At 35.2% G+C, this 26,995-nt stretch overlaps 1 protein-coding gene across 3 annotated transcripts in view; it reads left to right on the forward strand.

Annotated features, from left to right (window-relative positions):
- Positions 1–26,995, forward strand: part of SUPT3H (SPT3 homolog, SAGA and STAGA complex component) — a 554,087-nt gene that overhangs the window by 101,577 nt on the left and 425,515 nt on the right. The gene's annotated exons all lie outside the window — the stretch shown is intronic.

Consider the following 26,995-nt stretch of genomic DNA (forward strand, 5'->3'; position numbering starts at 1 on the left):
AAGAAAAAAAGGCGCGAACTTGCAGAAAATATGGGAAATATGCTCATATGACAGCTGAGGATGTGGCTAGGCTAAAGCAGGAAACTACTACCCACAATGCAATGTTACATATACTACCACTTAATAAAATTTATATCAAACATGCTACTGACAAAACCAAAGAAAAATAATACCCCAACTATACCAGTTCAATGTACTAAATATAGGGAAAAGTGAAACTAATCTCTTTGGAACCTTTGTGCTTGGAGAATATAGTAAATGAAACCGTGGGACATCATACAGTACATGGGAGCCCTGTGGTAACTGTGCCTTCGTGCTGTTAGACTTTGTAGGTGAAGCTGTCTTAATAAAGAGAAGCTTCTGGCTCTTCACTTAAACGAAAAAGGCACAAGATGATACCACTTTCTCTTTCAATTGAGTTGTTGCAGTATTAAAAAGGGTTAAAGGATAGTCTGAGCTGGTAGGAAGAATAAGTTAATTATGAGATATTCATCATGATTATTTAAGCTTTTTATGCAGCCAGGTGTATTTCTTTAAATTTTGTTTTAAGCTGTTTATTATTGCTGGGTTTGAATTGGGGCTGCAGTTGGGGTTCAAATTGTCCACTAAGGCATATTTCTTCTCAAAGTAATTGTTTTTCTTGCTGTTTCTTTTTATTTTTGTTAACCTGCCTATAGCTTACCTGATTGTGCCATATGCTTTATTGTAGGGAGGTTAGTTTAAAGCAAAAATGTAAACTGCTTTTATAATGTGGTTGAAAAAGTTATTAGGGTATCTTTTTAAAAAGTGAGATTTCAGAATACTTAGGGTTTCTGTTTATAAATCTTAATCTTCTGTGCTCTTAGCTGTGAGACTTTAGCAATTTTAATGGATTTAGGACTGTAGTAATTTAGATGAATTTTGAGGTTTTATGAAGGAGGTTTCGTGAGATTTTAATAAGGGAACATAAGAGAGGTTTTGAATTGATAATGTATAGAAATTTTATCAGAGAGAGACTCGGAAAGACTGTAACATTTATGTTACTTATGAAAGATCTTCTCTTGCTATTCCAGTGTATGAGATGGTTTCATACCTGCCATGGTATTTGTCATCTCCTCATCTAAACATTAATATATTGTCTGTCTGTTTGTATCTCTGTTAGGGATGATTTGCTTAATTGTTTGAAGTCGTTTCTCCTTTAGAGACTGCTTATCAATAACAGCTGTAGTGCTGTGGCTTCTCTCCATGGACGCATGGTGGTCTTTGGAACAACGTTCTTCAATTTTGACAGGTGAGACAGAGGCTCTCCAGTGCCACTGCTTTTGGATGAATCTAGCTGCGGTTGGAGAAAGTGCATCTTGCCAAAATATATGGGTGAGACCACACACAGACTTTAAAATAGTTATTGTAAGCTTATTTTTAGGGATACATGTCCTGACAGTTCTTTTATTTGCATGCCAATTTCATTGCTGTGTATAGATTTTTCATTGGTTTCAGTGAAGGCGATTGTAGATTTAGATCTATACTTTGTGAAGCCTTGCATGCAATTTACACTGGAAAGTACTCTGAGCTCAACCATAATTAACAGTATAGAAAATATATTGAAAACGAGTCACTTAGAGTACTGATTTTTTTGTTTTTATAAATTTGACAGTATTCCCATTGGAAATCTCAATTTCCCAGAAAGTTTAGTAGTCAAGAATTGCTCCACTTGAACTTTAAGATTAAATACATTAGAAAAGGTTAAAATAGTCATGTACTTTATTATATTAGTAGAAAAAAATTGTGGTTCTTGTTCAGAAGTACACATTTTTATAATATTGATATAATAAAGCATTGTTCAAAATGTGTTACACTTTATTAAAAGTTTGAAAACATCGAAATAAATTGCCAAACAAGTCAACTTCTAATGTGTAGGCGTAATATGCCAACTGTTCAGTCTTTATGGATGATTAAAACTTTATTCATTTTAGTAAATATATAAAATTGACTATCCATTTACAAAAGAGTATGTTTAATTTTCTAAAACTGGCTTTTTCAGTCTGAGCACTCTTTAAACTTTTATAAAATGTCTTTTATAAAATGATGTATTTGGATAATTATTCATCATTCTTATTATTAGTGATAATATCAAATTCTTGAGTTCTAGCAGGTAATTAGCCATAAGACTTTGACTTGATCACTGAATGTTGGTTAGACTTACTTAAAAGTTGTAACCAGCTAAGATTACAGTTTCATTCTAGATATTCTCCTAGGGAAAACAGAATCTACTAAGATAATTGGAAATTCAGTTTCCTGCCCACTATTAGCATGATCCCCTTTTGTTGCTGGATGGTTCTGGCTGGGAAGTACTGGGGAAATTGTGTTCTACAGCTTCTCCAGAGAACAGGCTTAAAGAGCCAAGAGAGAACATAGTATACACAAAAAGATTATTGAAAGAAAAATTTGGCCCTTGCCTTTCAGGAATTGGTCATGGATGTGAATCCTGATTGGATGCTAGATTTTTAGAAAATAGCTTTATAAACCTTTTGCTGGATACTTGAGGACACGTGAAAATGGCCTGAATATAGATAATACTATGGAATATTTATTATGTGTGATAGTGCTATAACACATATAGGAAGATATTCTTAAAGGAGGTACATAATGAATTCATTTTGTAAAGTCAAATACATGTAAATACATAAAACAAATGTGGCAAAGTGTTAATAATTAATGAATCCAGGCAAGGGATATATAGTCATTCATTGTACTATTTTTCACCTTAAATAATGAGTTCTGAAAGGTGAAGCATTTTGTGGAAAAGGTATATAGGGATAGAGAGGTGTGGAAGTTTTATTTGTATAGTCACTTTTAAAAAATAAGTTAGTATAAATAGCCTGGGCTATCCAAACAGTTTTAGATTTTAGTTTATAGTTTTATTTTTTATACTTAAATGCTGTTCACAAACACAATTTTCACAGATTTATATATGGAAAAGATAAATTGGAAATGGTATTTTGAAAGTACCAACTTTGAAATTTTACATTTATATTACAGTACTGCAAGTCTAGACTAATAAATTAGAGAGTCTTAGAGGATTAAAACAGGAACCGTTATTACTGTGTCATTTGTTTATTCTTAACTGGATGCTTCTAAAATATATGAAAAGTACTTTAAAAAATTCAGTCATGTTAAAAAATATTGAATTGTGCTACTACTTTTAACTTGTTTACACTATTAAATTATGTCTGTCAAGAATTATTTTAATGAGCAGAAGCCTGTTATCTCTATATGCAAATAAATGATCAGTCCCGGCGGCTCTGTGTTACAGTAGTTAATACCCTGCCAAGGGGCTATCCATTTTTTTCTGCAGAGGGCCACATAGAATGTATTTTTGGCTTTGTGGGTCATAGGGTTTCTCTCTACTACGCAACTCTGCCATTGTAGTCTGAAAGCAGACAATGAGTAAATTAGACAATAAGTAAATGAATGTCCATGGCTGTGTTCCAGTAAATCTTTGTATACATACACAGGCAGCTGGCCTGCCGTCTTGGCTAACTCCTGCCACCTATACTTTAGAGACAGAAATTTGTTGCCTGTGGATGGCCTCTTTTGTAGAACAGGCAAGAAGAGTTTGAAATAATGATCAAGCTTTTATTTTACTTACTATAATGGAATTCTTAAAGTATTTATGAAATCCGTTTCTGTTTTTTGTTTTTAGTTGATTATGTTAAAGATTGCATGTATGGGTCTTCTGAGCCGTGTTGAATTGAGCAGTGCATTTTCATCTTGATCTTGTAATTATTATATGTTGTGAATAGTTTTATAAGGCACCCTGAGATCCTTTTAGGGATAAGGTTGGAATCCAGATAAATCTTGATTATAGACTATCCCCACATTATCATAAATCTCAGTGTTTAATTTATCTAGCTCATTATTACTAATAAGAAAGATGTGAAGAAATTTGATTAGTGATTGTGATGAGCTATTTTCCCTCTTTTCCATTTATATTTGAGTTTAAATCTGAGTAGCAAAAGGAATGAATTATATTTGGTATTAATCTCCAGAACATTCATTGCATCCATCATTGGACGTAAATATCCAAAGTAAATTAGTTTTCTGAGGAGTCACCTACATTAGTGGACTGAGTGTTATTTATTGGCTGCTGCTGCACATTATTACTTAACAGGAAAAGTACCAGTTTTTAAAATTGGTAAGGAGCCTATGAACTCATATTCTGATCTGAATTTGAGACCTTAGTATATTAACATTTTAGGTTTTGAATAATTGAGCTGTATGTAAATGAGATAGCTTTAAGCAAAAGTTTATATTATTGAACACCGTATTTTATCCATGAACATTTTAAGCAATTCCAGTTATTACATAGCTAAGGATCAGACAGTTGAAAAATTATTATTGTATTAATCTCATATATTTTCATCACAAAGAGAAATCTTTTTTCTTTCTCCCTTATAAGCTCTGTCCATTGTCTGTTTGTCCTCATTTGTAATAAAGTTTTAATATGGATACTTTTATACTTCTCCCCTTTCTCCAATACGTAATTATAAAAAAAGACATAAATCATTTTAAGTCATAAGAATAGCCTGTCTGCAAATGAAACATAGACATACTAATGTACAGAGACTCAAAAAGCATCATTCAGGGTCATTAATGTTGAGTTGAGACTGTCCTATCTACCTTAATAGATTTTATTTTATTTTATTTTTTTAAATGTTTGTTTATTTTGAGAGAGAGAGAGTGAGCAGGGGAGGGGCAGAGAGAGAATCCCAAGCAGATTCTGCAGTGTCAGCACAGAGCTGGATGCAGGGCTCAGTGTCATGAATCTGACCGGAGATCATAACCTGAGCTGAAATCAAGAGTCAGACACTTAACTGACTGAGCCACCCAGGTGCCCCAGCTTTAATAGATTTTAAAAGATATCACTGTTGGGGTGCCTGAGTGGCTCAGTCAGTTAAGCGTCTGGCTCTTGACTTTGATTCAGGTCATGATCTCACGGTTTATGAGTTTGAGCCCCATATTGGGCTCTGTGCTGACAGTGCGGAGCCTGCTTGGGTTTATCTCTTTCTCCCTCTCTCTCTACCCCTCCCCTACTGGCTCTCTCTCTCTCTCTCTCTCTTTCTCTCTCTCAATAAATAAATAAACTTAAAAAATTAAATGGTATCACTGTTACAACAATTTATTAAGTGAGTAGATAGGAAGAACATTTTATTAAGCATACTTTGTTTAAAAAATAAATATTTAATATTTATGTAGGTAGGATTTTCATCTAAAAGAGAGTGTTGGCATTTAAAATTATAATATTCACTTATTAGGAAAATCAGCCTTTGAAGAATAAAAACTGACCTAAAAGTTAAAGGTTAAATATAGAATTAATTATCATAATTTGCTCCTTGCACTGTTTTAAATCTCTAGCACTCTTTTAGCTATCCATGTAAAAAATAAGAGTCCTAAAGATTGCATTTTTCTGAAATAACAGATTTTTTCACTATAATTGATACATGTGGCAACATTGCTATGTAGTCATTTACTGCATGAAATTTTTGTAAAGTTTAACATTGTAAAATGTCAAAAGAACTATTTAAAAAATTAATAGGCTTTTTTTTAGAGCAGTTTCAACTTCACAGAAAAATAGAGCACTAAGTACAGAGTTCCCATATAACTCCCTTTCCTCCTCCAAAGCCCTGTTTCCCCTGGTATTAATGTCATGCATTGGTACCCTGTTTGTTACACTTGATGAACTGATATTGATACATATTTGTTAAGTAAACTCAGTAGTTTACATTAGAGGTCCTTCTTTTTTATTTTTTTAAATTTATTCATTTATTTTGAGAGAGAAAAGAGAGGAAGCATGAGCAGGGGAGGTGCAGAGAGAGAGGGAGAGAGAAAGAATCCCAAGCAGGCTCTGCACTGTCAGCTTGGAACCTGACACAGGGGCCCTATGTGGGACTTGAACTCAGGAGCCATGATGTCAAGACCTGAGCAGAAATCAAAGGTTGGCTGCTTAACTGACTGAGCCAGCCAGATCCCCCTAGAGGTCATTTTTTCTTAAAGGTTATTTAATTTGAGAGAGGAGGAGAGAGAGAGAGAAGGAGAGAGAGTACAAGCAAGGTGGGGCAGAGAGAGACCGAGAGAGAGGCAGTGCAGAGCCCACCATGGGGCTCAGACTCACAAACTGTGAGGTCATGACCTTTGCTGAAACCGAAAGTCAGAGGCTAACCAACTGAGCCACCCAGGCCTCCTCTACAGCTCATTCTTTACGTTGTGCAGTTGTGTAGGTTTTTATCAAATAAGCAAATTTTATGCATTTTATCCATATTATAGTATCCTACAGAATAGTTTCCCTAAAAATCTCCATGACATTTTGATTAAATACACATAACATAAAATTTTGCATCTTAACCGTTTTAGACATTGATCTTTTTATGGTCTCTACAATACTGTCTTTTTCAGCATGTCTTATAGGTGGAATCATGCAAAATGTAGTCTTTTCAGACAGGATTCTGTCACTTAGCACAATTCATTTAAAGTTCTATGTCTTTTTTGTAGCTTCATTGCTAATTACTTTTTACTGAATAATAATAATACTGAATAATACTTCGTTGTATGAATGTACCACGGTTTGTTTGTTCATTCAGCTATTGAAGGACATCTTGGTTGCGTCCACTTTCTGTCAATTATGAATGAAGCTGCTATGAATGTGGGTATAGGTTTTTGTGTGGACATAGGTTTTCAACTCATTTGGGTAGGTACTTAGGAAAGTGAGTGCTAGGTTGTTTGGTTAAGGCTATGTCTGACTTGGTAAGAAATTGCCAAACTGTTGACCAAAGGGCTGTGTCATTTTGCATGTATGCTGGTAATGAATGAGAGCTGTTGCTCTACATTGTCAGCTTTTGCCGTTCTCACTGTTTTGGCGTTTAGCCATTCTAACAGATATGTCAAGGTATGTCCTCATTGTTTTAATTTTGCAGTTTCTCAGTGATAAATGATGATCAGCATCTTTTCATATGCTTATTTGCCTCCATATATCTTCTTTGGGTGGTGTCGAGATATTTGCCCTATTTTTAATTTATAATTTTTGATTCAGTTAAGATTTCTTTTTTATACTTGTATTCTTTGGTAGATACTTGAGTTGTTAGATTAATTTCTCATACATTTAGAAGGTTAGTTATTCCAGGGGCGCCTGGGTGGTTCAGTCCGTTAAGCGTCTGACTTCAGCTCAGGTCATGATCTCACAGCTGATGAGTTCAAGCCCCAAGTCGGGCTCTGTGCTGACAGCTCGGAGCCTGGAGCCTGCTTTGGTTTCTGTGTCTCCCTTTCTCTCTCTCTGCCCCTCCCCTGCTGTGTGTTTGTACTCTCTCTGTTTCTTTCTCAAAATAAACATTAAAAAAATTTTTTTTAATAAAAGAAAAAAGATAAGTTATTCTAGCAGTTGTTCATGCCGTTGACAAAGACCAGTTGACTATATTTGTGTGGGTCTCTTTCTGGACTCTCTGTTCTGTTCCATTGATTTAGAGGTCTACTCTTTTGCCAGTACCACACGGTCTGGATTAGTATAGCTTCATTATGTTATAGTCATAGGGTATTGGTTTGTTGGTATTCATTCATAAAGTAACTTGTTGAGATTTTCATTGTGTTTACATTGAATCTGTAGATCTAGTTGGAGAAAACGGACATCTTAACAATGTTTTCTTCCTGTCAGTGAAAACATTTATCTAGAGCTTCTGGCCTTCTTTCATCTTGTTTATAGAGTTTTGTAGTTTACCTCATATGGATCTTCTATGTATTTTGTTAGATTAATGCCCAGATATTCATTTTTATGCCAGTATAATGTTTTAAGTTTCAAATTCCAATATTTAGGAAAGTAATTGGTTTTCATATATTGATCTTGTATTCTAAGGCCTTGCAGCTAATTGCCAATTATTTCCAGGAGCATTTTGTTGATTCTTTATGATTTTCTATATAGACATTCATGTCATCTATGAGCAAGGACAGTTTTATTTCTTTCTTTCCAATCTTTATATTGTATATATTTTCTTTCCTTGGCTTATTGCATCAGCCATAACTTCCAGTATGGTGCTGAATAGGGATGGTGAAAGAGAATATCCTTGACTGTTACTGATTTTACTAAGAAAGCATCTAGTTTGTTACCATTAGGTATGACATTAGCTGTAGGTTTTTTGCCAATGTTCTTTACCGAGTTGAGGAAGTTCCCCTGTGTTTCTAGTCTGATGAGAATTTTTTTCATGAGTGGTATTGAATATTGTCAGATGTTTTTTCCTTACGCATTGAAAGGAGCATATTGTCTTTTTCTTTAGCCTGTTAATGTGATGGATAATATCAGTTGATTTTCAAATGTTGAATGAACCTTTAATACCTAGAATAAATCCTATTTTGTCATGGTGTGTAATTCTTTTTTATACATTATTGGATATGATTTGCTACTATTTTGTGGCAGATTTTTTGCATCTGTGTTCATGGACGATGTTATTTTTTATTTTTCCTTACTTGTAGTATCTTTGTCTGCTTTTGGTATTAGAGTAACATTAGCCTTGTAGAATGAGTTAGGAAGTGTTCTCTCTGGATTAGATTGTTGAGAATTGTGGAGAATTTCTTCCTTAAGCATTTGTTAGAATTCACCAGTGAAGCCATCTTGACTTGATGCTTTCTGTTTCAGTGGATTCATAATTATTTATTCAATTCTGAAAATAGATACAGACTTAATCAGATTATTACTTCTCCGTATATAAGTTTTGGTAGCTTTGTGTCTTTCAAGGAATTAGTCCATTTTATCTGTGTTTTCAGATTTTGGGCATGGAGTTGTTCATGGCAGTCCTTTGTTATTCTTATAACTATCCATGGGATAAGTAGTAATGTCCCCTCTTTCATTTCTCATGTAATTTATATCTTCTTTTTTTCTTAATCTGGTTAGAGGTTTATAAGTTTATTTTTTTCAAAGAACCAATTTTTTTGGTTTCATCACTTCTATTGATGTCCCATTTTCAATTGCTTTAATTTTGGTTTGAAAGTTTATGTTTTCCTGCCTACTTGGAGTGTAATTTGTCCTTTATCTATTTTCCTATAGTGGAAACTTAGATTACTGATTTTAGATCTTTCTTCATTTCTGATATATGTATACAGAATACTCTAAACACTTTTTCTCTATCCACACATTTTGATGGGTTTTATTTTCTTTTTCATTTAGTATGAAATATTTTTAAATACCTCATGAGGCTTTTTCTTTGACCCATTGTTTATTGATTTAGTTGGATTAATATATACCGTATTTGTTGCTATTGTCTATCATGGCCCTTGTTCTTTGTTTCTTTTTGAGGAGGGGTTTTCCATTCTTTAATTTTTTTCCTGGTCTTAATTGATCATTTTATATGATTGCATTTTCTTTCTTCCCTTAATGGATCAATTAAACTTTTTCCCTTTTTTAAAAAACTAAACTCTAGAGTAACCACTAAAAAAAAAAGTTTTTAAATCCAACTCCAGGGGTGCCTGGGTGGCTCAGTAGGTTAAGCCTCTGACTTGGGTGCAGGTCATGATCTCACGGTTTGTGGGTTCGAGCCCGTGTCAAGCTCTGTGCTGACAGCTAGCTCAGAACCTGGAGCCTGCTTTGGATTCTTTGTCTCCCTCTTTCTCTGATCTTCCCCTGCCATGCTGTCTTTCTCTCTCCTCAGAAATAAATAAAACATTAAAAAAATTAAAAACAAAACCTAATCCAACTCCAATTTGAAATAACACTATATGACTTCATAGGTAGTGCCAAGTACCTCATAAAAGAGTACTCCCTTCTTTATAAAGCATTGGTGCAATACATTTCACTTAGCTATAAGCTATAATCATTGAGTATATTGTTGCTGGTATTTTGAAGCTGTTAGATCAATTAACAGAAGATAAAATAAAAATTTTATTTTACCTTTACTTAGTCCTTGTCTGATAGTTTCCCATTCTCAAGAGACAAACACAAATCTGTGTTTCTGATATATCTTTTTCTTTGAAGAATTTCTTTTAACAGTTTTTGCAAGGCAGTTCTTGTAATGAATTCCCTCGTGTATTGTGTGTGGGGGGGGCGGGGGGAGGAATTTTATTTTATTTCTCTACTTTTGAAGACTAATTTTACTGGACCCAGAATTCTAAGTTGTTTTTTTTTTTTCTTTTAACACTTAAAATAATTTCATTTCTCTCTTTTCTTGCTTGTATGGTTTCTGATGAGAAGTCCAATGTGATTTTGACTTTGACCTGTAGGTAAGGTTTTTGTTTTTGTGTATGTGTGTTTTTATTTTTCTGGCTGCTTTCAAGATTTTTTATTTGATTTTCTACAGTTTGAATATGGTATGCCTAGGTGTTAATATTTTGGTATTTATCTTTCTTGGTGTCGCTGAGCTTCCTGAATCTATGGTTTGGTGTTCTTGATTTTGGAAAATTCCCAACCACTTTTACCTCAAACATTTCTTTTTTTAAGGTTTACTTATTTATTTTGAGAGAGAGAGAACACAAGCAGGGGAGAGGCAGAGAGAGAGGGAGAGAGAGTTCCAAGCAGATTCTGCATTGTCAGCAGAGAGCCTGATATGGGGCTTGAACTTATGAACTGTGAGCTCATGACCCATGTCGACATCAAGAGTGGATCCCCGAGTGAGGCATCCAGATGCCCCTCAAATATTTATTTCCTTTTCCTTTTTCTTCTCCTTTTGATCTGAACCATTACATATATGTTACTTTTTGGGTAATTTTCTACACAGTTCTTAAAAATTCTTTTTAACTTTTTCTTTTCACCTTTCAGTTTTGGAAGTTTATTGACATATCTTCAAGCTCTGTGATTCCTTCATCTACCATGTTCAGTCTACTGATGAGTCCATTCACTTCTTTTTTTTTTTTTTTTACAGTGGTTTGATTTTTTTTTTTTTTTAGCTTTCCCTTTTAATTCAATTTTTTCTTAGTGTTTTCATCTCCTTGCTTATTCTACCCATGTTCTCACTTAATGTCCACTAGTTCCATTAGAGCCCTTATGCTAGTCATACTTATTGTAAAATTTAGTATGATTTTTAAATTTCTGCCATATCTGAGTTTAGTTCTGATTCTTGCTTCATCTCTTCAGATGGATGTTTTACCTAATTAGCATGTCTTGAAATTTTTTGTTGAAAGTCAGCTGTGGTATAACTAGTAAAAGAAACAGTGAGGTAGGCCTTCAGTGTGAAGTTTTTGTTTCTCTGGCTAGTAGTTAGTCTGTGTTTACTGTTCCTGTATCCATAGTGTCAGAGGCAAAAATTTTCTCTAGTATCCCAATTTTTATTTCTCTTGTTGTCATTGGGCTTCCCTTGAGACTCCTTCTTCAGTAGATTCTGAGGCTTGTAGGTCCTTCAGCTCTACTCTTGTCATGGAAGAAGCTGATTGATGTGGTAGTAGATGTGAGAGGAGAAATGCAGTAGAATCCTATGATTCGTTTTTAGTCTTTTCGTGAGCTTGTGACTTTCATAAGTGCTTCTCTTGTTCATCTCACAGTGGGTTAAATCAGAAGGCTAGAGGAGCAAGGGTTGAATATTTTTGTTTCCCCATATGCAGGCAGCAGTTGTATATTTCCCTTCTCTCATTCCAAAGACTAGCAGGTGCTGGAGTTGAATGTTTTCCTTTCTCTAGGGCAGTCAGTCTTTGATGTAATGTAAGTTGGTTAGATTTTGGTAAATAGTTCCCTCTAAGGGCTTTTGTTCAGCAGAATCCTGGAGCTTTTTCAGAGTGGTTACTTTCCCCTTTTCCTGCTGGAGGAGATTTTTCTTTGATATTCACTGTGAGAACACGGTGTGTTTCTGGAAGGTAAAGTACAGGAGTGTGTAGGGCCCCCCACTAAGGCTGGGCTACCTTGAGTTTCTTTCTCTCTTGCTAGTCCATGCTTAATCTTTAGCAGTTAATGAATACTTACCCTTTAAGTGTTCCTACCTGGTTCCAGTTGTGGGTTCTGCCTCTGGTAAGCTGTAACCCCTGTACATTCTTTTGTCTGTCTCCTCCAGTGTTTACCACACTGGTTTGCCCTGTGACCTCAGTTCTTTGATGATTTAAGAAGAGTGGTTGATTTTCAGTGTGTTTAGCTTTTTTCTTATCTTGAGGGAATGGAGTGACACCTTCCAACCTGTTTATGTGTCAGATTGGAAACTAGGAGTCAGAACCTATTTTTACAACAATTTGATATATAGCATTATCTTAAAATAGGGAATTTTTCATTTGTTCATTCTATCAGCATTTATTAAATGCTAATTATGTATTAAGCTCTGTGTTAGTGCTGAGACTATAGAGTTAAATAAGGGATAGTTCATAAATTAAATGAATTTATATTGAAGGAGCTATTTGGAGCACACAAGTCAATGACTATAGTACTATGTGTTGAATACTATGATGCATAAACATGCTATATAAACGTGATACTAGGTATTGGTGGTAAAGTAATTTCAATCAGATGGAGGGATTCAGTGAAAGTTACTCAGAATTGATGAAAATTGGCTGAACTGGAAGGACTGTTATGAGTTGACTCTATACCTACAGGTAGGAAGGGCAAGAGGAGGGAAATACAGTGAAGGAATGGTAAGGACCAAGACCCCATGGGACAGCATGCTGCATTTTGTGAGCTGCACTCAATTTTAAGATATAATTAAAGATGCTGGATCAAAAATTGTGTGAAAAAAATGGCTGGAGAAGAGTCTGGAAAGGTAGAGGCTCATCAGGAAGGCCCTTATTTATTAAGTTATTTAAGTTGATTGACCCTTATGTTCAAAACTAATGGGAATCATTATTGTTTTTTCGGGGAACGGTGGGGGGGAAGTGACATGATGTAGAATGAACTGATAGCAGTGTGGAGCATATATTATTCGATGGGACCAGGAGGCTTTTTTAGTTGAAAGAGAGCCTGCATGAGTGAAAATGATAGAAGGAAAGCTAACTTTTCACACTATTGATGGAAGTTGATAGTTTATGTGGCATGCAGTTCTGTTCATAAACAAACTAATTGACAGAGTGGCCATTTTGTAAAAACATTGTTAGAATAGATGTATCCAACTGCATTTAGGTGAATGTATTTGTGAAAAGTTTTTTGTTCCTTAATAAATTGAAAACATGACAGATCACATATATTTTCTGTCATAGCGCTAAATCATGAAGTACAGTAAGTAATGCGTGGAGACAATAAATATTGCAGTTATATTGGAGCTGGTATGAAAAGACCATGATATTTCGGATTTTTTCAGAAGGTTATTTATAAATGCAGGTGGTGAGATAAAATGAATTATGTTCCAGTAATGTAAAAGCTGTTCGTTCTTATTTATAGCTAAAAGCTCGCATTTCTTACTTTAAATAATGGAGGTAGCCTCGAATCTTAGTTTGCAAATATCTGTGAGCCATGATTAGCCACATTATTTTCCAGTGTTTATATACTTCAAGATAAATATTGCTTCCATAATTCTTGGACTTTTCCTTGAAAAGCAAACTAACAAGCAAACACAAAAACCTGAAGAAGAAGCTATTCCCTAGTGATTTCTGTTGGAAATGTGTTCTGAGTCGAAAGAAGATCAGACCATGGATTTAATAGTAATGGAATCAATGCGGCCTTTGCTCTCAGTTGGGTTTCTTTAATCAGCTTTTTCTAAGAATAAAAATTTGAGCTTGGGGGCACCTGGGTGGCTCAGTTGGTTAGGCATCCGACTCTTGATTTCAGCTTAGGTCATGATCTCATGGTTCATGGGATTGAATACCACACCAGGCTCTGCACTGAAAGCATGGAGCCTGCTTTGGATTCTCTCTCTCCCTCTCTCTCTGCCCTCCCCTGCTTGTGCTCTCTTTCTAGCACTCTCTCTGAAAAGTGAATGAATAAGTTAAAAAAAAATTTTCATCTCGTTGACTTCCTCTGGTGTTTGTGTTTTAGTGCTCAGATGTATTTTAACAGCAAGTATATTAGTGACTGGTGACGATTTTGTACCATTGGTTGCATTTCAAAAAAAAAAAAAGAAGGAAAACTAGGTGTAGTGGCATTGTTTGCTTACTAAGCTCTTTCTGACCCTCTTACCCATTCAGATGATTTTGTTAGTAGACTTGATAATTGAAAACAAACATCTTGGAAACTTTTCTATTTGTGTTTTTCTGACTTCAGTTTGAATATTGTTTCTTTTATTTTCTCACCTCTGTTTTCTCACTTCTTATTGACTTCTTCGTCCTTGGCCTTTTTTGTTAGGAACTTTTTTTTTTTTTTTAACTTTTTGAGGTCTGTTGGTATAGCTTTGAAATCGCTTCTGCTAATAGTCTGTTTGGTTTCAGGAAAATGATACTAGCCTTTTAGAGCAGTGGAATGCTTGCAATAGCAGTGGTATCATTAATGCCAAACATAATGATAAAATTATGGGAAAATTAAATAGAAGTTTAGTTTTTTGGATTTAATTACATTGAAATGTGTCTCTTTTTCAGCCTAATTATTGACTAATTATTGTAGTAATTTATCTTTCCTTTAAATTATTTAAAATAAATAAAATTCCTCACTATGCTAAATTGTTTTTCAGAATTAGAGCTCTTTAATTTGGATGGGTGGGTAGAGAAGTTACTTTTATCTGTAACATTTTCCTGTAGAAAGCAATATTAAGTGTCTTTTAATTTATTCTAAGTGGAATGTAATTATTAGATGTTGGTATTTGTACGTTTAAATGGATAAAAGTATATATTATTTTTCCATTTACATAGCATCCAATTCATGCTAGTGACTCCAGCCTGTCATTGATCCTGACTTGTGGTGTATGGGCGGTCAGTTGCCTTGTAGCAGGAGATTCAAGCAACCTTTCTGCAATAGATAGTGAAATACACTTGAATAAAGGGCATTTAAAATACTGAGGTAAAGAAAATTGTCTCTATTTTAGGTTACTTTTTAGTTCTATTAAAACAAAGTACAGGCATATCTTGGAGATACTGCGGTTTCAGTCCCAGACCACTGCAACAAGGTGAATATCTTAGTAAAGTGAGTCAAATGAATACTTTGGTTTCCCAGTCCTTATAAAAGTTGTCTTTTCGTATACTGTAGTCTATTAAGTGTGCAGTAGCGTTATGTCTAAACAAATGTGCATACCTTATTTAAAAAATGCTTTATTGCTAAAAAATGCTAACCATCATCTGAACTTTTAGTGAGTTGTAATCATGAAACATAAATCACCATGACAAATATAATAATAATGAAAGTTTGAAATATTATGAGAATTACCAAAATGTGACATGTCACAGAAGCACACAGTGAGCAAATGCTGTTGAAAAAATGGAGCCAACAGACTTCCTTAACACTAGTTGCCCAGACCTTCAAATTGTAAAAAACACAGTACAGAGTGCAGTAAAGTCAAGCACAATGAAGTGAGGTGTCCTGTAGAGTTCATTGAACAAACTTTTATCAGCTTCCTACTAGATGCCAGATAATCAGTAATATAGAGATGGGTACACCCAATTGATTCTTGCTGTCAAGTACAAGAGAACTTAAAAAGAAGACAGTCTTGAAAACATAATACAGACTCTAACTCTGAACAGGGTTTTGAGGGGGACCTTATTGAGAGAAGCCCCTTCTGCCAGGTGATGTGATGTGGACCAGGAGTTTGCTAGGTAGGAACCAGAACTAATGCAAAAAGAGCTTAAGGAACCGTCTCTCCTCACCCTGTCTCAGCAAAGATGCCCAGGGGGTGGGTGGGTGGCCTGTCAGCCAGTGACTGACTTTTATGAGATATGGGGCATGGTCATGTCTTAAGACAGGACAACTCCCCGGTGCCATTTACTTTTTATTTATTTATTTTTTTTAGGTTTCTTATTTTGAGAGAGAGAGAGCAAGCAGATTAGTTTCAGAGAGGGGAGAGAGAGAATCCCAAGCCTGACAGTGCAGAGCCTGATGTGGGGCTCGAACCTGCAAACCACAAAATCATGACCTGAGCTGAAATCAAGAGTCAGATGCTTAACGACTGAGCCACCCAGGCGCCCCTAAGCTGGTGCCATTTAGACTCCAGAGTTCCTGGTGGGACCTAGATGAGGTTAGACTTAAGCTACATCTGTGGCTTTATTGCCTTACCCACCTCCTAGATCTTTTTATGTAAAAGTAGTCCCTCAGTCACTTCCAAAGAATTGTTATCTTAGCCTTTGCTTCTTAGGAACTCCACCTAAGACGCCCTCCCTTATTTAAAATTGTGGTCAAATAACACATAAGATTTGCAATTTTAACTATTTTAAAGTGTACAATTCATTGGCAGTAAGTACATTCACAGTGCTGTGTGCAACTATCTAGTTAGTATTGGCCACTATCTAGTTCCATATCTTTCTCATCATCCCAAAGGGTAACTCCATCTCATTAAGAGGTTGCTTCCTATCACTCCTCACTGTGCCACTCCTACCCGTGATGAACACCCCTCCCCCCGCCCCCAGCTATGGGCAGTACCTAGTAGTGGATTTCCCAGGTCATATTGTAATTACGGTTTTAACTTACTGAGGTACCACCATTTGTTTTCTATAGAGGCCATATCATTTTACATTCCTACCAGAAATATATCAAGGGTCCAAAGTCTCCACATCCTCACCAATACTTGTTCTTCTTCTTCTTCTTCTTCTTCTTCTTTTTTTTTTTAATGTCCAACCTGGTGGCTGTGGACACCCATCTTTAAAATTGAGCTAACATGCATCCTAAGATTATTGTGAGGATCAAATAACCTGGTACACAAAATATTTGGCATATTACAAAGCACCATACAGATGCTTTTACTTTTTGTGTCCTGATCCCCAATTTGAACGGAAATTGGATGTAAATGAGAGGTCTGTTCTTTTATAAGACTTGCATAGAAAGAATCATAAAACTCATTTTTTTAAAGTGTACTTACTTTGAAAGAGAGTGAGCACAGGAGGGGCAGAGAGAGAGAATCCCTAACGGGCTCCACACTGTCAGAACAGAGACCATCGTGAGGCTCAAACTTAAGAACTGTGAGATCATGACTTGAGCTGAAATCTGGAGTTGGACGCTTAACTGACTGAGCCACCTAGGTGCCCCAAAACTCAATTGTGATAGACCAGGGGGAAGGCTAATTTAGGTGTACAGAATTAAGCTTTTAGTTATCTCTTTTTACATTTAATAATGTTATTCTTTTTTTTTAAAATTTTTAGTGTTTATTTATTTTTGAGGGAGAGAGTGCAAGCAGGGGAGGGTCAGAGAGAGAGGGAGACACAGAATCTAAAGCAGGCTCCAGGCTCCGAGCTGTCAGCACAGAGCCTGACACTGGGCTCGAACCCATGAAGTCCGGGATCATGACCTGAGCTGAAGCTGAATGCTTAACTCACAGAGTCACCTAGGAGTCTCTAATAGATGTTATTATTTATGCAATTTTGTTGCAAGAAAAAATGGTTAGGGATCTTTTATTTTCAGTGCCTATTTATTAGCAAAAGAGCCACTTTCACCAAGACTTATAATCATTTTGCTTTGTCGTAGATATTTGTATGCTAACTTAAAAAAATGATAAATGTTGGATGATATAAAGAACATAAAACTACTTATAATTTTTCCTGGAGATAAAAATTTTAAATTAGTTTTTTTCTTTTTTGTGTATATTTGGAATATATGTATTTGTATATACATGATTTTATTTACTGTTTTTAATTTACATGATTTGTGTTTCTAAATATATTAAAATCTCTATAAAATCAGTTTTAGTGACTGTGTAGTGTTCCTCATTGTGGATATTATATTATTTTCATATGGATGGACTTTTACTTCTCTATTCTTGGGGTGTGTTGTATATTTAAAGTCTTTTTTGTATTTGGAATCTTCAGTTATTGTAGTACTTCCTTTGTTTCAGAGGTTACCTATTTTAGAGGCTGTACTGCTTTTGTTTTTAAGTAGTCATCAGTTTAATATCATTGCTTCATGTATTTCTGTAAAACATTTTTATTTATTTGGATACTTTCTAAACTTTGTCCTTGTGTGGTTTTTATGGCTTTCTGCCAGGGATAATCCAAAGCCACAAGTTTAAAGCGACCCATATTTTTGAAACCTTAGTTTTAATCTCTGCTAAATCATGTTTAATGTATAATTACAAACATGGATATATTGTGGACATTAAGGTAAAGCTAACAAATTTAAAGATAAAACTGGATACCAAAAAAATTGATAAATTGTAATACTTTGGTACAGAGGTGTGATATGGTTCAGTTTGCAATATGTAATATTTTCAAATTTTACCATTTGGTTTATAAAATAATGATTATGGTGGTAATCTTCCGTCATTTACTTTTTTCATTTGAGCCAACTTGGTAGGTGCATATGTTTCACAGTGTATTGTTATGGACATTTGAGTTATTTGTCATTAAGTGTTAGATAACATTTCAATAAGTATTCTTTATATATGTTGGACACATTTGCAAGACTCCTTTCTAGTTTTTGTACATGAGTTTTTTTGATACATTAAAGGTGGATAAAGACATAGATGTCTGGAAATTAATTGAAATCTCTCCACTTTCCTTGATTCCCTATATTTTAAATTTAAGTGATTAAATTAAAAATTAAAAAAAGTTTTCTGTATTATATACTTACATTATTGAATGTAGAAAATGAAATTTTTTTTTTTTATAAATTTTTTTAATGTTTTATTTATTTCTAGGAGAGAGAGAGAGACAGCGTGAGTAGGGGAGGGTCAGAGAGAGAGGGAGTCACAGACTCTGAAACAGGCTCCAGGCTCTGAGCTGGCAGTCAGCAGAGAGCCCGACGCGGGGCTCGAACCCACGAACCGCGAGATCATGACCTTAACCGACTAAGCCACCCAGGAGCCCCAGAAAATGAAATTTCTTAATGGCATCATCATTCTTCCAATCATCATATTTGCGATTATTTTCTTTGTTCCTTTATTTTAGTTGATTCTTGTCTGTTCTTTGTTTCCCTGTATCCTTTCTTTCTTTTCCATTTCTCTGGCATGACTTAGACCCTAAACTTCACTACCCCTTGATTCATGAATTATGGCTTCTCTGTCTCCAAATTTATCCATTCTAGTACTTTCTTTGATTTTTGCTACTCTGTTAATCTTTCCGAATCTCTTAACGTATCTGTATTCCTTCTCTTAAGTTAAATGCTTGTTTTAGGTAAAGGATACTAGATAGCATTCCCTAGACTTGTTCCTTGTTGTCTGGCTTCTCTGTTTTGCTTCTCTTCATTCGTGTGGGTTAACAGTGTCATTGTTTCTACTTTCTAAAGGCCTGGCCATCCTACAAGGTGACTCCAGTTGTACCTTTTTTTTAATAAAACTTTGTGAACTTCAGAGTGGAAACAGCATGAGGCTGTAGTAGATATTCTCAGAACTGTGTTCCAGCCCTGGCTCTGCACATGATCAACTCTGTGACCCAGGCTCTGCAACCTTTGTGATTTTTTGCTTCTTCCTTTTTTAGAATGGTTGTGATAATAATTTTATGGATATTGTAACATTAAATTAGAGACTGTCTGTAAGTACCTAATACTAGGAGCTGGTGAACAATTTATGTTGAATCATTTATTCAGTAAATACAGTTAGATATATACTCTCTGCTGGGTTTTCTCTAGCTGATGGGCTGTATATGGAAGGATATATTAAAGTTTAGAATGTTTACATATTGTTAGTAATTTTGGGGGTGGGGGAAGTGTGAGAGTGAGAGGAAGTATGAGTGACTTTTATATTTTTAATAAGAACAAAAGTCCCTGTACTTGAATGTCAAGAGGACCTATTCATAGGTGTAAGCTGCAACTTAAGATACACAAAATATTTATGAACACTTCTTTAGATCTGTTGGACCCACAGCAGCTTTAGGATAGTGTGGAATGGCTAGGCCTCAAACTCAGGTCTTTATCTTTGATATATAATTAAGAGTATACCCTCCCTGCCCTGACTTTTGTAAGAATCAAAGTAGGTAATATATGTAAATAACTAGCACAGTGTGATCTTCTATTCTACTGCCAGTCTTCGAGATAACACTATTATTTTCAGTTAAGAAGCGAGTAAATGGAAGCACACAAAGGCGAAGTGACTCATCTCCAGTCTTAATAGTAATGGCAACAAAGGCTGTTGCCACTGCCACCTCCCTCTTTGACTACCCTCTATGACTTTTTGTGTCTGGTCTCACCAAAGTTTGACTGTGTTGTTTTTAATGCACATTTTTGTTGCACAGAGGAATAAGCAAGGGGAGAGAATCACAGTGGATTTTCCATGGCTATCATGCTTGCTGGAAAGTTGTGTATCAGTGATATTTGTTGATGGTCTGAAGAACCCAGAGAAATGTTTTATGTCTAGAATTGCTGTTAGATTGCCAAAAGGCCATGTGAACTGATGATCTCATTGCAGTTTAGATTAACTTCTGAGAGAATAAGTACAGTTTTTGAGAAATCTTTATTCTATTTGGTGATACCATTGGTATAAGAGGAAGGCTGCATTATCTTTGAATTTTGAAGAACATAATTAAAAGTTTTCTTCCATCGCTTAATAACTGTGACTTTGGGTTAAACCGTATAACCTTGCGAAGCTATCCTGAATCATTAGAAGTGATGATAATATATCTTGAAAGATTTTTGTAAGGCTAAAAGGAGATAAGTTTAATTCCCTAATGCTTAGCTCAAAGAAGATGTGACATTCATGCCTTATCTCACTTAATTGTCAGCTGTGGTGGTTCGGTTTTAATCTCTATTTTGCAAATGCAGAAACAGTTCCGAGAAAGATTACTTGAATTGACCAACCCCACACAGCTAAGAAGTAGTGGGTCTAAGTTTTAACCCATATCTGTCTGCCGCTCATTGCTAACTAGAATTCTGTGTCGTAATGTTTTAGGTGGGATATGGACTAGAAAATGGTTGTTATATCTCTGTTGGATTTTATCTATTCAAGGCCAGCCTTCTCACTTTCTTGATTTTGCTTATAGTATAATAGTTGAGTCAGACTTCGTGGGTTTGACCATTTACTTACTGTCTGACGGGTGGTGAAGTACTTCACTTACTTGGCCTTCAGATTCCTCATTTGCAAAATGGAATCATCAAGGCATCCGTTTCAGTGGGATTTGGTGATGCAGTACTGTAGGATGCTGTAGGATACAGAGAAAGCCCTCAATTGGTATTTGCTGCTGTTTTTATATGGTATTAGAAACTATAGCGTGGAAAGAGTTTGGAATTGGATAGACCTTGCATGTGGTCTCTTCTGTACTTTTTAGCTTTGAGCTAGACTTTTTTGAAGCATGAGTTTTTTCCTTATCTTTAAAAAGAGATCTTAAGACCCACCTTATAGGTTCTTTGTTGATGTTTAAAGGACAGCATGCCGACAGCTAGCTCAGAGCCTGGAGCCTGCTTCAGATCCTATATCTCCCTCTCTCTCTGACCCTCCCCTGCTCACACTGTGTCTCTCTCTCTCAGAAATAAATAAAACATTAAAAAAAAAAAAAGAAATGATTAAAAAAAAAAGGACAGCGTGTTTAAAACAGTGCACAGAAGAGCAAATACAAAATAAAAGTTAGCTTTCCCTCCCCTTCTACTCCTCACTCCTGCCTTTTATTTGAAATCTTTGCTGCCCTCTTTTATTTGAAGAGGTGAGTTGGTCGTTTGACAGTACAGTTCAGAACCGTCCACAGTGGTGCACATGTACTTCTACAGCCTGTGTCTGATAGACAGTCCCAGTCTCACTCCTTCTGGGGTAGTTGCAGGTCTTACTAGCTAGTAGTCATCTTCCTGTTGCCTACCAGTGAAAGCAAGAGCTTTCTTACTTTGCAAATAATTTGTAAGTTTAGATTAAACTTGCCCAAAGGAAGACAACTACATTTTAATGTTTTCAAAAGAAATTGTAGCTGTTAAAAATAACTCATACTTTAGTCTTCTTTGTACCAGTGTTAACAGCTGACTAATATGATTTTTCCCTAAACTCTTTCATTCAGCAAATATATTTAGTAAATGTCTCATTTTTAGCTATGAGACTTACTACATGCAACATACTACAGGTATGACTGATGATTGATTCTTCTATTTATCTTTATTTCAGGAACTGAGGAGAAGATAGGTAATTATGCCTAAATGTTTTTTAAAGAGTCTGTTAAGTTTTATCTCACTTCTCAATAAATTATAGTTCTGAGGATATCTTTTAAATCTAATACCACTAATGATTATATAGTGTTCATAGATAACTTTCTTAAAATTTACATGATAGTTGTGAGAGCAAAATATTATCTACCCCTCTCCTCCATTTTATGAGATCCTTAAGGCTCACCAAAACACCAGGAGTAAGTGACTTCAAGTCCCAGTGTGTCTGTAATTCTAAGATGCAGGACTGGATTTGAGATTTTGATTGATATTTTCATGAAAACATTATTTATTTATATTCTTCCTAGTTACAAAAAGAACTTAAAATAGATTTTAAAAGTGGAAATACTGTTGCAAGGTATAATAGATTAAGAATGAGTAACAAAAGGAGGCAAATGGAAATATAAAGTTAGGAAAATAGGATGGTGTTCAGGAGTTAGTTTTTTTTTAATGTTTATTTTGAGAGAGAGCGGGAGACTGCGAGCATGCGTGAGCAAGGGGCCTTTGCCTCCCTTGGGACTGGGAGAGAGAATCTCAAGCAGGCTCCAAACTGTCAATGCAGAGCCTGACGTGGGGTTCCATCTCACAAACTGAGAGATAATGACCTGAGTCAAAATCAAGGCGAGCCTTCACCAACTGAGCCACCCAGGCGCCCCCAGGAGTCAGGTTTGTGTGTGAAATGCACTGTTGGGTTTACTAGTCTCAGTAAAACTTGGATGCAAATTTGGGTTTTTCATTTTCTAAATCTCCCTCCCCCAAATAATCAGTATACCTGAGAGCCTTTCACATAGGACTGGGGAACTGAGCACAAAGAAATTTGCCTAAAGCATTCATTGTGGCATTGCTTATAATATCAAAAATAAAAAGCAATCCAAATATCAGAAAGGGGAATGGATAAGTAGAAACAAATACATAGAATAGTTGCTTTTGGGCAGTTAAAATGAGCCAAGTCAGGGTGTATCAGTATGAATGGTACATTGTGAAAACAAAGTTGAGCGCAAAACAGCAGTGACATTACTGATGCAGATTTTAAAAAATTAAACCATACTAATTTACTGTGCATAAGAATAGTATTCTAGAACATGAATGAGAAGGATACCCACCAGGTATGGAATAGTGGTGATTTCTGAGAAGCGAAAGAGAGAGCATGAGGGAACTCAGTGCAAAAGGGATTCCAACTGTATCAGATCATGTATTTGAAAAAAAAGTGATGGTATCTTTACATTTTCAGTAATGTACTAGCTTTAAGTAAAACTACATGACTAGGTTTAACAAAAAGCAAGTAGCAATATGCTATTAAAATTTAATATCATTTTCATTTTTACAGTTCTCATGTATAATAAATGATTCTGGATTTTTATTTATAATAATTAAAAAGATTCCCTTTAAAATGTATATAAGTAAAATAAGGGCTGATATTTGAAGAAAATATTAAGTAAATGGGAGTGTGATAGTATGTTATGCAATATTGTTGAAGATGGAATATGTACAACAAAATTAGGAAGCACTTAGTTTTCAGATTCAGTTTCCTATAAGGTTAAAAGAAGTGTGCTAGCCATTCTTTCTTGATGATGGTAAGACCAGAAACTCCCCCCTTTAGGTTTTCTAGAAACACAGGCATGTTTCCTGGGTATCCTGCATGTCAGCTGAGTCATACATACAAAGTACACTCACAGGATTGTGTCTCATACTGTCTTTGATATTGACTGATATTGTCACACCAAAGTGCAGTTCAGTGGAAGAGGGGAATGGTAGATGGAAAGATGGATTGAAGAACAGAAGTTAGAAAGTTGTGCGCTCTCTACTGATTTATCTTTATCAAGGGGCGGATCTTAAGAGCATCTTAGAGTATCCCATAGCTTGATTATTGCAAGGAATCTATGGATTCAGAGAATATTGAAAGTAGACTTTAAAATGTTTTGTTAAGTGCATATCTTACTATGTCTCTACTATATGCACTTATTTTTGTGGTTAATAAAGCACAAACACATTTTAAAGCACTACTTGAATGCCTGCTGGTTTTTGTCATTGGTATTCTTCATTAGTGCAGCACAGTTATTATTATTTGAATATGTGATTTTTTTAAACGTAGAAACAATATTCCGACTCAAAGTGGACACCAGTATTGTTGAATTGACAAATTATACATGTTTAAGTCTTTTCTTAAAAAATGCTGTCACTCACAGTTCTCAGTGGTTAATGCCTGAAATAGATCATGTGCCTTGGAATCATGGTATCCTCTATTACTTTATTTTTTCATTGATTCATTGTACTCAGTACTCTCCATATACAGTATGTGGTAGTAATTGTGTTTAGTGCTGGGGATATAGAATGGATAAAGAACATGGGAAGATATTAGGTGGTTAAGTGGATGAACAAAGCATAAGGATGTCAGAGGAAGTGTCCCTAACTTAATTTGAGGGATAACAGTAGGGCTAGATATGATACTTCAGCTGAATCTTAAGGTAATAGGTAAAGTTAACACTCAAAGTATGTCTTGTATGAGTGATACTCTTTTCATACTTTACATACATTAGCTCATTTATATCTTGACAACCTTATATAATAACTACGATTCTTATCACAGTTTACAGATAAAGAAACTGTGGCACAGAGAGGTAAAGGCTTTATGAAGGCAGTACAGAATTTGTATTCAATTTGGAGTAAAGATTGACATTTAGGCAATTTGGTCCCCAAATATATGCTCTTAAACATTTTGCTACATTACATCTCAGGACCTAAGAGTGCCATGGTTGTTGGGATAGGAAAGAAGGTTGTGGCATAGGTGGCGGTAGTTGTGGGGGCCCTGGGACAGGTGAATTTGGGAATTCTAAAGAGATGGAACATGTTCTGCAACATTGTAGAGGCATGAGAGATCACAGCCTTCCTGAGGGGACTGCGAGTTTCTATTGATTGGCACTTGACTGGTAGATGTGAAAGATTGGTGGGCGGCAAGGCTAGGATGTGGATGGATTTAGATCATCTGGGATTTTTGTCTACCATGTTTATACTATCTGGAAATCCTCCACTGCTTTGAAGGTGATAGTTTGTGTGTCAGTTCCCATAGTCTATGTTTAAGTCACAATGACTCCCCCTGTGAACCTTTGTTTAACATCTGTCTGTAAGAATGAACTGAGTTGAGGTGGGATAAGCAGTGTAGTAGAAGACGGACATCAGAGACATACTAGGTGCTTCATCATGTAGGGTGTTTTAATAATGAAAATGGTAATAGATTGGAGAAACAACTCCACAAGAATTTTAATAGTGACATTTTTCCATTGTACTTGGGATCTGAACATTTTAAATTTCATGAATTATTCATATTTTTTTAGAAGAATTATTCAGATATTCATCTGTTTTTCTTTTGAAAGAAGCTAGTTATCAAGAATTTATATCATACCTTCTCTATCAAATGATTTTTATATCGCTTAAAGGTCAAAGCAAGCACTTTTTGTATTTATTGTCTTATTTATGAATGATTTACAGTTCTCCTAAATCTGTCTGCTTGTTGTTCAAGAATGCCACAATGAAGTGTTTTTTAACTGTTTGTTCTGTCATTCTTTATAATCATCTTTATTGAACAAGTCACAGACTTATCATTGTGCTCCACTCAATGTAATTCTTGCTCATAAATTGTAGTACTTTGAAGAAATCATTCAGTTCTTTTGAAATGACATTTAAAATGAAATCAACTTTCAGTTGTTAGAAAAAGTAACAGCTGTGACTCTGTAAGCTACTGTTAGTGGCTTTGGAAGCTTCTTGGTTAGCTGGTTGTCATAATGAGGTCATTTTCCAAAAGAAGATGAAGTCATTTGCCATCTTGTTTTAGTCATAGTGGGCTTTTTCTTTGGCCAAATATTTTCAAATTACACATTCCCACTCCCTTATTTTCATAGTTGGTAATATTTTCATGGAATAAGATAATGATGGAACTTTTGAAAGGCAACAGTTTATATTTAACATGGCCAATATGTGATTTGTGTTTTGTATTATAGTTAGAAAAAGATCTCTGTAGATTTGAAATATTATTAATTTATATTTCATAGTAGGAGAGCCAAGGAGTGTGCAGTATTTAGTGTGTAAACCTCAGCACATGTAGTATGGATTCAGCCCAGGGTTCTGTCTCCTGAGTCCCTGTGGGTAGATGATCTAATCGGAGTCATCTAATCTCTACCTGCTTGAATTCTTGTGGCTTCACCGTTTATCACTCTATTTTCTTCTGGCATCTAGCCCTCCAGATCCACTTGTGATGGAAAATTTATGGACAGTAGAGATAAGGAGTAATTATCTCAATCATTTTTATGTATTTTTACTGGTGCCTGAATTATATTTTCCTCTGGGTTGTAGCCCATATAAACCATTACGATTATTTTAGCCTCAGGATTCCATGTGTATGAGAAGGGCTAACTTTAGAGTACTCCATGATGATCTGCTGCTCTAAGTGTCCTTTTCTTTGTAAAGGAAAAATAATTAGTATAGTGTTGTTATACAGTAATATACAAACAGTTATATATAATTAAGGAAGTCACTTCTCATAGTGAAAACTATTTCTGTAAGGTATTCGAATTTATCTTTAAAATAACTAATTTGAGAATACTGGGGTAAAATGGAGAACCCCAAATTAGATTCAGTATCGCATTTAAGGATTTAATGTAAGAATCACAAAACAAGCATAAGCAATTTTTAAATCATGTCACCTTGGGTTTCAGAGTTTAATATAAAGATAAAATCATAAAAACCTATGGGAAGTGTGTTCTATGTTTAGAGGTATTATAATTAAAATAAAGTTTTCTGACAACCAAAGTAACAACAAAGGACTGTTGTTAAAGTAGTAAATAGTTATCTGTAGCCACAATAATGCTGTATCACACACCCCCCTGAAATTTCTATGGTGTACAACTATAAATCATTGTTGTTCATGTGCCTAGGATGGGCACTGAAACAGTTCTGTTGACCTAA

This window comes from Hyaena hyaena, unplaced genomic scaffold (assembly GCF_003009895.1).
Source record: "Hyaena hyaena isolate Hyena2069 unplaced genomic scaffold, ASM300989v1 scaffold_55, whole genome shotgun sequence".
Taxonomy (NCBI): domain Eukaryota; kingdom Metazoa; phylum Chordata; class Mammalia; order Carnivora; family Hyaenidae; genus Hyaena; species Hyaena hyaena.